We start from the raw sequence: 12,425 nt of genomic DNA, 5'->3' as shown, positions 1-12,425 counted from the left end.
CTGTCTTCAGCATTATAATCCATCATAGGCAGGGTACGATTCTCGCAGACGCGTTAGTCGTCTATCAGGCGTCAACTCGAAAGACCTGCACCGAGCCTCTACGGAGGTAATACGCCATTGTGTGTTATATGTATACGAATATATGAATCTATGTGTAAAAGTACTCAGATAATTTTGGTTTTTAATCTAGCACAGTTATGTCTCGCATCTATCATGGCGATGTTGGTTTGTGTCAAAAAATATTCAACTAGAGTCTGCTTACGATTTTGTGACAAATACAGGGTCTCTCATATAAACTCAGACAGAACGCACGGTGTTTGTACCCTGTGCTACGACCAAAGACTTGAATATTACTTATCTAGACTCACAGAGCGCGCTGAGGCTGTGTCGAATATTGAACACTTTCGCGCATCGCCATGTTGGGGGCGCTTCGGCTCCGAATGCATGGCTGGCACGTGGTAATGTTTACAGTTCCTTGCATCATGTCTGTTACTGGATATGTTGTAGTAGTTGTAGTAATATTCAAGGAATGTGTGAGCTTATACATTACGGTAGTTAAATTGATCGGCAATGTTGAAAGGAAGTAAGTTAAGCCTTACGTGTGGAATGGAAATATATTCGCGAGGTTGAATTCGTATGCAGCCTTTATTTGTACAGATCGCTATCAGAAGGGATCTGGTATTTCTTTTCCCGTGTGAGTAGAAATTGAACTGTTGTAAAATAACTTTCAATTGCCACAGTCGACAACTAAACAGGTTATAGGGTGATTGATTCATAGAACGTATGGACATGAAATTTACAATGTTTAGGCTTTTTCTTGTTTGCCTTTTTCCAAGTCATCGGGGATAGTTGTTTAGAACTAAACAGCTGTTCTGAAAAAGACTACACATTTTTCATACAGACTGTGTACCGGTATTACAAATACGATAAACCTGGGCCTAGAATTCGTAAAATATGATTGAAAAAACTTGATAAAACCCTTTTAATATTGGGGTAAGGTATTTCTTCAAATTATTATTAATTATCTGAAAAATGATTTTTATTGGTATTGTACATCTTAAGTTCTCCATTTTTCACACTTGCATTATAATAAAATAATACAATTGTTAATACGCGATTCCAGAAAAACCTGACAATACAAAGTCTAAATAGAGCTCATTACAATCTTGTCAATCCTAGTCTGCATTAGAAAACGCTAATCAAAATAACTGTTTAACTATGATATTAATCTTTTTGCAGGTGTTTTACTTTCATCTTCATTTATTTTCTTTCTGGTGTAAATCATGGTGCTCATATTAGAGAAAAATTAGAAAGCACTTTCAATTTTTATTTTTGCTCAGATAATGTTAGTTCAATTTGAGTTTGTAAAAGCAGTAATATTAAGAAGATAATAAATATGAACAGGGTTTTTACATCTTAAATTATTATTTAAGCCTAAACCACTCATAGAAACTCAAACTAACCCTAGACATTTATTTCATTTTAAGTAGTACACAACAGAGGCAGACTAACACCAGTGTAACGAATGTCAGGCAGCATTTACCTACATCCAAATCACACAGAAATTATAATTTAACTTCTACTTATCCAATTACGTTATTTCATATCCAAACCAAACCAAACCCCATGGCACAAGAGGCCCAAAAGGCCTGCTACCAAGCGACCGCTGCTCAGCCTGAAGGCCTGCGGATTACGAGGTGCCATGTGGTCAGCACGACGAATCTTCTCGGCCGTTATCTCATCAGATAGCTCCGCAATTGTAATTACGTAGGCTGAGTGGACCTCGAACCAGCCCTCAGATTCAGGCAAAAATCTCTGACCTGGACGTGGATTGAACTTGGGGCCTCCGGGTAAGAGGTAGGCACGCTACCCCTACACTGCGGAGCCGGTATTTCATATTCAAAAAAAAATAAAAAATTTATCTGATTGTTTTAGATTGTTTCTGCAGTCATGAACTTTTTAAACAATCTGTTCAGAGAATTGAGTAAAATTTGTTATACTGACTTATCAGAGAGGAATCATAAGCTATGTACCTTTCCTAGAAAGATTTTTTCACATGTTTCCTGTTTGTTTATATTGAAGATTATCCAAAGGATTTGTGTAGATTGTTCAGTTTTTATACATAAGCATCTTTTAATATTACCACAGTCTTGTCCGGCTCCATGGCTAAATGGTTAGCGTGCTGGCCTTTCGTCCAAGGGGACCCAGGTTCGATTCCCGGCAGGGTCGGGAATTTTAACCTTAATTGATTAATTTCTCTGTCACGGGGCCTGGGTGTGTGTGTCGTCTTCATCATCATTTCATCCTCATCTTGACGCGCAGGTCACCTACGGGAGTCAAATCGAAAGACCTGCACCTGGCGAGCCGAACATGTCCTCGGACACTCCCGGCACTAAAAGCTATTCGCCATTTCATTTCACCACAGTTTTGATATTATGTATATTTATTGCGTGTGTACACGGTAGTCGATGTAGACTTGACTTAATTCCTGTTGTTCCTTGTGGAACATAGGGCATCAACAAAGCATCTCCATCTGATCCTGTTGCCAGCCAACCTCTTCACCTTTCTCCAAGTCTTGCCTTCTTCCATTGCCTCCATATGTACAGATCTTCGCCACGTTTGTTTGGGCCTTCCTCTCCTCCTTTTACCCTGCGGGTTCCAATCCAGTGTCTCTCTCTCAATGGCTTCATTCCCTTTCGTCAACGTATGCCCTATCCATTTCCGCCGCTTCATCTGTATGGCCATCTCGGTTTCACCCGTCCTTCTCCACAGTTCATGACTGGAGATTACTTCCGGATAGTAGATGTTTAGAATTTTCCTTAAACAGCGGTTGACAAAAGTCTGCAACTTGGAGGTAATCACTTTAGTTACTTTTTACGTCTCGGACCCATATAGTAGAACAGCCTTGACATTACTTCGGAAAATGCGAAGTTTGGTCCTGATAGATATTTTGTTATTCTTCCATACCGGATAGAGCTGAACAAAGGCACCATTTGCTTTTTGTATACGTTGAGAAACATCCTGTACTGTTCCTCCATCTTTGGTAACTACACTGCCCAAGTAGGTGAAACTATCCACATCCTCTATATGTTCATCACTGAAGACAAATGGGTCTAGTTTGTTGGTGTTCATCCTTAGGGGCTTGGTCTTCTTTGAGTTAATCGTTAGTCCCACCTTTTTTCCTTCTTTTACCAAGTCTTCAATTTTTGATTGCATTTCACCATGTGCCTCAGACAGGAGACACACATCGTCAGCGAAGTCTAGGTCTTCTAACCTATTAGCCAATCCCCACTGAATACCACGTTTTACACTTCGCGTTACATTCCGCATTACCGCATCTAATACCATCAGGAACATGGTTGGTGAGAGGATACAACCTTGACGTACTCCTGAACGTACAGCTATAGGCTCAGATACACGGCCCTCATGTATGACTCTGCATGTATAGTCACGGTATGCTTCCTGAATGAGGTTGGTAATTTGTGATGGCACTCCATACCGCTTCACTTCCTTCCACATAGCTTCTCTGTTGATCGAATCAAAAGCTTTTTCGAAGTTGATGAACACTGCATAGAGGCGAGATGACCACTCAGCACACTGCTCCGGAATTATCCTCAAGGTGTTTATTTAGTCTACACACGAGCGGTTCGATCGAAAGCCTGCCTGTTCCCGTCGGAGCCTCAAGTTGATATACTCCTTAATTCTGTTCAACAGAATCCTGATGAGGACTTTGCAAGGGATTGAAAGAAGCGTAATGCCCCTCCAGTTGTTACAGTTTGACGTATCGCCCTTCTTTGGCAACTTCGCCAGCAAGCCACATTTCCAGTCTGTCGGCATTTCTCCATTCACCCATATCTTCTCAAATAGCGGCTGCAACATATTGGCAGTGGTATCCATATCAACCTTCATGACTTCTGCTGGAATATTGTCAATACCTGCTGCCTTACCAATATGCAACTCTCTCAATGCCCGCTTGATTTCCTCCACTGTTGGAATGCAGACTTTAATCCTTGGGTCAGGCTGCGTTTCTTCTTCTTCTTATTCTTCTTCTGCGTCTACTTGCTCCTCTAAGGAGTTGTTTAACACCGCAAAGAAATGTTCCTGCTATCGCTTCAGTTGATCCTCGGAGTTTGTTAGGAGGACACCATCTTTGTTTCTGACTGGACGGTTTTTCTGCATCTGCTTCCTTGCCAGAACTCAGGTGATGGTATAGAGTTCTCTAAGATTTCCCTTTCTGGCTGCCTCCTCTGCTTGTTGAGATAGGTCATCTGTCCATTTCCTTTGATCCCTCCTCACACTTCTCTTTACTTCCTTATCCTTCGCAGCATATTTCGAATGCAATTCTGCCTTCCTTGCTCGTGTCTTACATGCATTCATTACTTCCTTTATCTCTTTCCTTTGTCTGATAATTTCCCATGTCTGGTCAGTCATCCAGTCTTTTTTCCTCCTGTCCTTAAAATCCAGGATATTTTCACTTCAGTAAATACAGATTTAGTCTTCGCCCATTTTTCCTCAATAGTTTCATCCTCCACCTCAGTGAGTGCTTGGAATCGATCCTAAAGGCTTCTTTCACATTTCTGTCATCCCTTAGCTTTCCAACATCTTATCGCTTCCTTAGCTGCTCTATCCTTCTTTTTTGTGGCTGGATCTTCATTCTAAAGGTAGCCACAACAAGATGGTGATCACTACCAATGTCCGCACCTCTCTTGTTCCTCACATCCAACAATTCACTCCTCCACCTTCGTCCAATAGCCACATGATCTATCTGGTTTTCTGCCCTTTAATCCTGTGATACCTATGTCACCTTATGGCAGACTTTATATGGAAATACAGTACCACCAATAACGAAATCGTAGCTTGCACAGAAGTCCACAAACAGGTGCCCATTCTCATTTCGTTCTCCTAAAGCATGCCTTCCCACAATATGTTCAAGTCCTTCGTTGTCCTGTCCCACTTTTGCATTCAAGTCTCCTCCAACTAGGATGATATCCTTCCTTTTCTGTTTCTTAACCGTTCTATAAGATGTCCATAGAACGCCTGTTTGTTTTCCTCCTCCGCCGACTCCGTAGGTGCATAGTATACTATCAACACAATGTTTCTAATATTGGTCTTAAAACGTGCCACTATTATCCTTTCCGTCACTGGGTACCACTCCATAAGGCTTCTCTTGGCCTCCTTATCCATTAATATACCTACACCTCCATAACTCGCTCCGTCGCCCTCGGGTCTTCCAGAGTATACAAATGTAGCTCCATCATGGGTTTCCAATTCCTCAAACTCACTCCATCTCACCTCTCTCGAACCTAGGATGTTCAAGTCATAACTCCTCATACATGCCACTGCCTGTCGTAGCCTTCTACCTTCCTGCAGAGTCCTCACATTCCATAGCCCAATTTTCGTTAACCTTTTCAAGCCAAAGGTCGTCATCTTTGGATCAGTCCGGTTTCTCATTGTTGATGTTTCTGTAAGAAGGTAATTTAAGGTTGTGCGAGTTATTGGCCCACAGCACCCGAGCTTGGTGGTAGGGCTGCCACCTACGCCTCAAAGCCTGCTGTTTTCTGTAGGGCTAGTCACCATTAGCCTTTGAAGATCCCTCTTCACCACAAGGCAGTGGGTTTCCTCTTTCTTTTACCCCAAGAGGAAGGGTTGCCTCCTCCGCCAACTTTGCCGTACCAAAGGTCTCCTTCTCCGCCTCAGTTGCCGTTAAGGACCTCACCAGAGCCCCGTTAGCCGTTACATTTCAGGGTTCTTGTAAGGCCTTCACAGCTACCTTAGCGGTCCTGGGGCACACAAGGTCCCCACTGTACTTCACCCTCACAGGCTATCCCCTACTTCGTACCGTTTCCCGTCCCCTACGACGTGGACGAGGGGTTGGACTTATGGGGGACAGTCGATGTAGGCTGTCATTAATTTGCTAGAGCGGATGATTTCATATGTGCGAAATGTAAGTTAATGCATGAATTTCATACCATCTCCTCGTCAAATTGAGGAGCGCCCCTTGTCCTCGGACACTCTCGCCACTAAAAGCCATACGCCATTTCATTTCGTTTTACCCTATCAAAGATACTGGAAGTGTCGTCCTTCCATTGTATCTGGCAACCACATTCTGGCTGTACGATGTCGGCATGTAAAAGATCTCTGGTGATACTGTTGGTATTTACCCGACAAAGTTAATTAAATCTCAGCCGTAGACGCCCAAGAGAGATCCGGTTTACTCTGTCTGCCATCTAGCGGACCTAGAGTAAAACGGAACGTCGAAATTGACGAGCAGACAGCCAGATGGCGTCAAATCGAAATGTCTGCACACGGTAGCTAAGGCCATACGATTACGATTATTATTATTATTATTATTATTATTATTATTATTATTATTATTATTATTATTATTATTATTATTATTATTATTATTATTATTATTATTGTTACGGACTTTTCCGTGGTAGGTAGAGGTGAAAGAAGGTGCGGGTGTGAATAGGTCTCCAGCTACGAAAGCAAAATTAATTTAAAATTTAACAAGGTTATATTTTCTTTTTTCAAAAACAAAGAAATAACAAGCATGGCAGGTACAAAGTAGCAAATCAAAAGGGTAGTTACAATATTTACAGGAATTGGGCTTCGCGCCCTGATTTTACACTGCTTGGGCAATCAGCTCAGTTTTACCCCAAACACGAGTTTTAACAGAGGGGCAGAAAACCCCATTCATACCTAGGAGCCCTTGCTCCAAATTACACAGAAAAGCCTCCACGAGGCATACAACACTCCATTTTCAAAAGAGCCACTCGCTCTCAAAATTTAAGCCTCTCCCAGGCCACACCAAACTCCACCTTCAAGTTGTCCTCACTGGACATAGACACAGGGGTAAAATACCCAACCTACTGAGGTCTATTTAAAAAAAGGGCAATTACATGACCTCTAAAATAACAATTTGAGAGGAGGCGATCTTGCACTCCTAATACACTTGTTTTTAAAAACCTAATCTGGCTCTAGGCCACTAATGCAAGGGCTAATCCCATACTACCGAGGTGACTTTAGAAAAGAGCAATTTGTTTTACATTAACGAAGGATAGGTTGAGAAAATAAGTTCACCTCAAGACAATGTGAGAGGGAGCTCGAGAGGGTTAGCACTCTCTATCCCAATATGCAGCTTAAAAGAGAATAGAAGAAAAGATCGTTACATTTTAGGAAAAGGTTACATGGAGGAACGCTTCGCACCCGCCCCGAGAGTTAAACTGCTGAGCTAGCGAAGAAAGAATTTATTAATCGGCCATTACCTTATTGATGACCGCTGCCGAGGAAAGAGGCGCTTCCCGCCTCCTGCTATGTACTTTATACACTGAAAGATGGAACAGAAGTGGCCCGGAGACCCTAAAATCAGCAGTTTATATCCTCTCGCGGAAGGTTCTAGGCGTTAGGGGAATTAAAACACCCTCCCACAAACTTTTTATTGGCTCGGGTACAGAAACATATCCAAGTTGGGGGAAGATACATCGGATTGGTCGGAAATAACTCAAAGAAATTCAGGATTGGTTAAATGCAAAACAAGGGGAAAGAGAGGGGTATACAGCCAACTTAACCAAAGACTGAAAAAAAATTTTTAGCAAAGACCAAACATTTGAAATAAAAATTTCTCCAACAAAATAGTTCTTTGACTCCGCACTAGGTTGCACTATTGTTGATCTTCAGTAGTGTCCTCTAGAAGAGAAAGTTCACACTTCTTACTTCAAGTGAAACAAAACCACATCAAAAATGACACAGTTCAAAAACTCAAAATTTTCCACGTGGTGACATCTTCTGAGAAAGTAGAGAATTAATAGCGTAGATAAAGTTCAGACTTCCTCCAGCAGAGGAGTTTCAACTGGCGCACATTTTAAATTAGCGGAGTGGAGGTGTACCGCCCGGTACAATTATTATTATTATTATTATCCTGGCTGTCGAGAGTGAGTTCTGCCACTGTAATGTTTCTGATTCATTCGTAATGTTTTCTTTCAATTCCTCCAATGTGTGAGGATTTGTTCGATACAATTTTTCTTTCAGTTTACACCACAAGCAAAAATCGCACACTGTTAAATCGGGAGAACAAGGGGGGAAATAGAACAGCACTGATCACTCTGTCTGCAAATACTTCCGAGATTGGAAGAAGGGAATCTTCTGCTGTACGAGCAGGGGCTAAATCTTGTTGAAACCACCCACGCGATTTTTCTTCTTTTGTTAAGTGATGGAAGAACGGCATCAACATGTCATCTTGGTACCTCTCTGCATTTATTGTCGTCTCAAAAAGAAAAAGGCCCAATTATTCCTCTTGCACTAACAGCACACCAAACACCAATCTTCCTATCATAATGAGGGACTTCATACACACCATTAGGATTTTCTGCACAAGAGTTACTACTGTTCACACGGCGATTAAGATGAAACCAAAACTTTTACATACGAAAATACGGTGTTGCAATGATAACCTTCTAACCATGTTAACAGCTGAGATTCAGACTGGCGACTGATGCTTGCCAGGTCGAACACGTGCAGGCTGCTTGCAAGGTCAAGAACTACGCGTGCGCATCCCATACTGCAGCTGCTGTAGCGCTCCGTACGAACACCGTGCGTTAGGTCTAGGTTTATATGGGAGACTCTGTAGGCTATTGCAGAGTGGATTGCAAGAGGAAAGGTCATGATTAGTATAATCATTTTTATGACAAATACCTAACACAGGACTTTATACGGTTAAGTTTACCGTGTATATTACAAAAATAGTCTACATTAGTCCGTAAAATAGTGCATGTGTGTGTGAACGATGTATTTCTAGAAAACTGTCAACGTGTGTACCATGTTTCTGAAAAATCAGCGTCCCGATTGTGAAATATAATATTATTATGTTTTATTATATTTATAGACGTTTTTGTACAGATACAGTATATGTACCTCCTATATGAAGTAAAACATTGTTTTTGTCTGTAATATTTGAATTCTTCTCCCATATTTTTCCTTTGTCTCATATTAAATTTACAGTAGACCGATAAGTTTTTTAACTTTGTATATATGTTTCTTTTTATGTCATCACATGAACCTGGTTTTATTAAACTCCATGTAAAAAGCAAGAGGTTTTATAACCCAGACTACAAATTATTTCATTAGTGCCGGCTGAAGCAGTAGTTTAGAAGAAAATCTATTATCATAATAATATTATTAGTTTTACGTTTTAGTAACAACAGTTTTTCTGGTTTTCGGAGACGCCTATGTGTCAGAATCTCTTCCTGTATGAGTTCTATTAAGTGACAGAAAATTAACTGGTATGAGGCTGGCGTATTTCAGCACCTTCAAATAACATCGGTCTTAGCCGAGTTGGAAACCGCCAATTTGAGCACAGAAAAGGTCAGCGTTTATCAGCTGGGCCATTCAGTCCTGTTTAAAATTTTCTTTTATAATGTTAATGCGTGTTAAGACCGTACTTTTTTAAATTCTCAAAGTTATAACCACGTTTAAAAGGGAACATTTTAGGGGAACGGATTGAGATAGCAGTGCGTCGGGCAGCGTGATAGGTGGTGGAGGTGAAAGATGGAAAGATATCGCCGTAGTCACGGAGTATTTCTTTTAAATATCATTGTTATTTAGTGCTATTTGGCTGATCAGGACTGGCGTAGGATTTACGCCAATTACTGAAGTTTTTGTATAATTGTACTGATGTAGACTCTTTACTAACAGTATGAACGTCCATCTCTTCGAGAAACGAAACAGACTATTCACTGAGGCCAGTATGGACGCCCATCTCTTCAAAAAACGATACAGACTCTTTACAGGGACCAGTATCGACGACTATCACTTCGAAGAACAAAAGAGACTCTTTACCGAGACCGGTATGGACAACCATCACTTCGAAGAACAAAACAGACTCTTTACCGAGAGCGGTATGGACGTCCATCTGTTCGAAGGATGAAACAACTCTTGACCGAGACCAGTATGGACGTCTATTTTTTCGAAGAAAGAAACAGACTCTTTACCGAGACCAGTATGGACGTCTATTTTTTCGAAGAAAGAAACAGACTCTTTACCGAGACCAGTATGGACGTCCATGTCTTCGAAGAACGAAACAGACTCTTTACCGAGACCAGTATGGACGTCCATATCTTCAAAGAACGACGTCGACACTACTGAGACCGGTATGGACGCCCGTCTGTTCGAAGAACGAAACAGACACTTTACCGAGACCAGAATGGACGTCCATGTCTTCGAAGAACGAAACAGACTCTTTACCGAGACCAGAATGGACGCCCATCTGTTCGAAGGATGAAACAACTCTTTACCGAGACCAGTATGGACGTCTATTTTTTCGAAGAAAGAAACAGACTCTTTACCGAGACCAGTATGGACGTCCATATCTTCAAAGAACGACGTCGACACTTTACTGAGACCGGTATGGACGCCCGTCTGTTCGAAGAACGAAACAGACTATTTACTGAGACCGGTATGGACGCCCGTCTGTTCGAAGAACGAAATAGACTCTTTACCGAGACCAGTATGGACGTCCATGTCTTCGAAGAACGAAACAGACTATTTACTGAGACCAGTATGGACGTCCATGTCTTCGAAGAACGAAACAGACACTTTACCGAGACCAGAATGGACGCCCGTCTGTTCGAAGAACGAAACAGACACTTTACCGAGACCAGAATGGACGTCCATGTCTTCGAAGAACGAAACAGACTCTTTACCGAGACCAGTATGGACGTCTATTTTTTCGAAGAAAGAAACAGACTCTTTACCGAGACCAGTATGGACGTCTATTTTTTCGAAGAAAGAAACAGACTATTCACGGAGGCCAGTATGTACGCCCAGCTCTTAGAAGAACGATGTAGACTCTTTACTGAGAACCGTATGGACGTCCGTCTCTTCGAAGAACGAAGTAGTCTCTTTAATGAAACCTGTATGGACGTCCATCTCTTCGAAGAACGACGTAGTCTCTTTTCTGAGACCAGTGTGAACGCAACTCTTCGAAGAACGACGTATACTCCTTACAGAGTTCAGTATAAACGTCTAGATTCGCTCAAACTCACTCACAAGAAATGGGTTGCGCTCAGTCAGGACTCGTTCAGAGCTTTCTTCTCGAGCACTCTGTACAGTGGGTGTCTGGAAGGATCAAACTCGAAAAGGCACTCAACTTCACTGAAGAAATTAGTCTACCATGCTGTCTGATCGAATATCTGTCATTCGCCACCAGTGACAATCGCTCCGAGCCCATTGCCTGTTTACACTTGCGCGTGACTCACTGTCCGTCTTCCTCCGCTGAGACAATGACCGCTGGAATAATCACGGGAAATTCCACAGGACTATCCCTTTCACTCCAAAAATTGCATTTGCCTGTTATTCCACTTCCTCTCATTTTCGCTCCGAGTGTTATAGTGTTCTGGTCATAATTATTTAGTGCATGACAGTTGAGCTTGATATGGAAGTTTCAAGGAAAAGTCACGCGAAGCACTAACCTAACCTAACGTAAATAATTCTTTTTGTTTTGTTGGGGGCGAGTAGATGGAGAGTCCCGGGGTGAAAACAGTGCCCTCTTGCTCATCTGTTTCCTAGGGTTACCCGATCGGAAAATCTCTATTAAACTGCACTGGCGGAGGAAAAAACTATCTGGCTTGGAGGTGGTGTTTACCTTCAAGCCAGAGCTGAACCCCCTCTTCTCTACTTGAATTTGTAAAATGTAATAGTTACACTTGTTGGATGTGAGGGGTATCAAATCTGCCGAGGAAACGGCCCTTTTAAGGGTCAATCCTGTTTTAAATTAGTGAGGTATGGTGCAAATTTGGAAAATTCCGAAATGTAATTCAAACCAAGCCAAGGGCCCGGATGATTGAAAACCTAACGTGGACACATCTGATGGATTTAAATAGTAGTAAAGAGATGTAGTGGCCTCCGTGGCTCAGACGGCAGCGCGTCGGCCTCTCACCGCTGGATATCGTGGTTCAAATCCCGGTCACTCAATGTGAGATTTGTGCTGGACAAAGCGGAGGCGGGTACTCCGGTTTTCCCTGTCATCTTTCATTCCAGCAACACTCTCCAATATCATTTCATTGCATCTATCACTCATTAATAAATCACTTTGGAAGTGGCGACCCCATCGTACTAATAGCCTATATATGATTCATTCATTACATCCCTGATCCGGTCATGAACTGGAAAACAGGTTGTAGGTTTTCAAAGAGATGTAGTGGGGAAAACCCTCAGGAATACTCTTTAATTAGAATGGCCCCTTCTGGGGGAGGTTGTCCATGGTGAACAGCTGGACTGGGAGCGATTGTCACATATTTTAAGCTGGGAGCAGGACACAATCGACAGAAGCCAGCCACTCACTTCAGAGGATTGACCGAGCAAGCACCCAGCCAGCGCTAGCTCGACCTCGACTCCCGTCATCTCGCCTAACTGCGGTACCTTAG

Source organism: Anabrus simplex, chromosome 1 (assembly GCF_040414725.1).
Source record: "Anabrus simplex isolate iqAnaSimp1 chromosome 1, ASM4041472v1, whole genome shotgun sequence".
Lineage (NCBI taxonomy): Eukaryota > Metazoa > Arthropoda > Insecta > Orthoptera > Tettigoniidae > Anabrus > Anabrus simplex.
The sequence above is the reverse complement of the archived record's forward strand: the minus strand, read 5'-3'. Positions refer to the sequence as shown.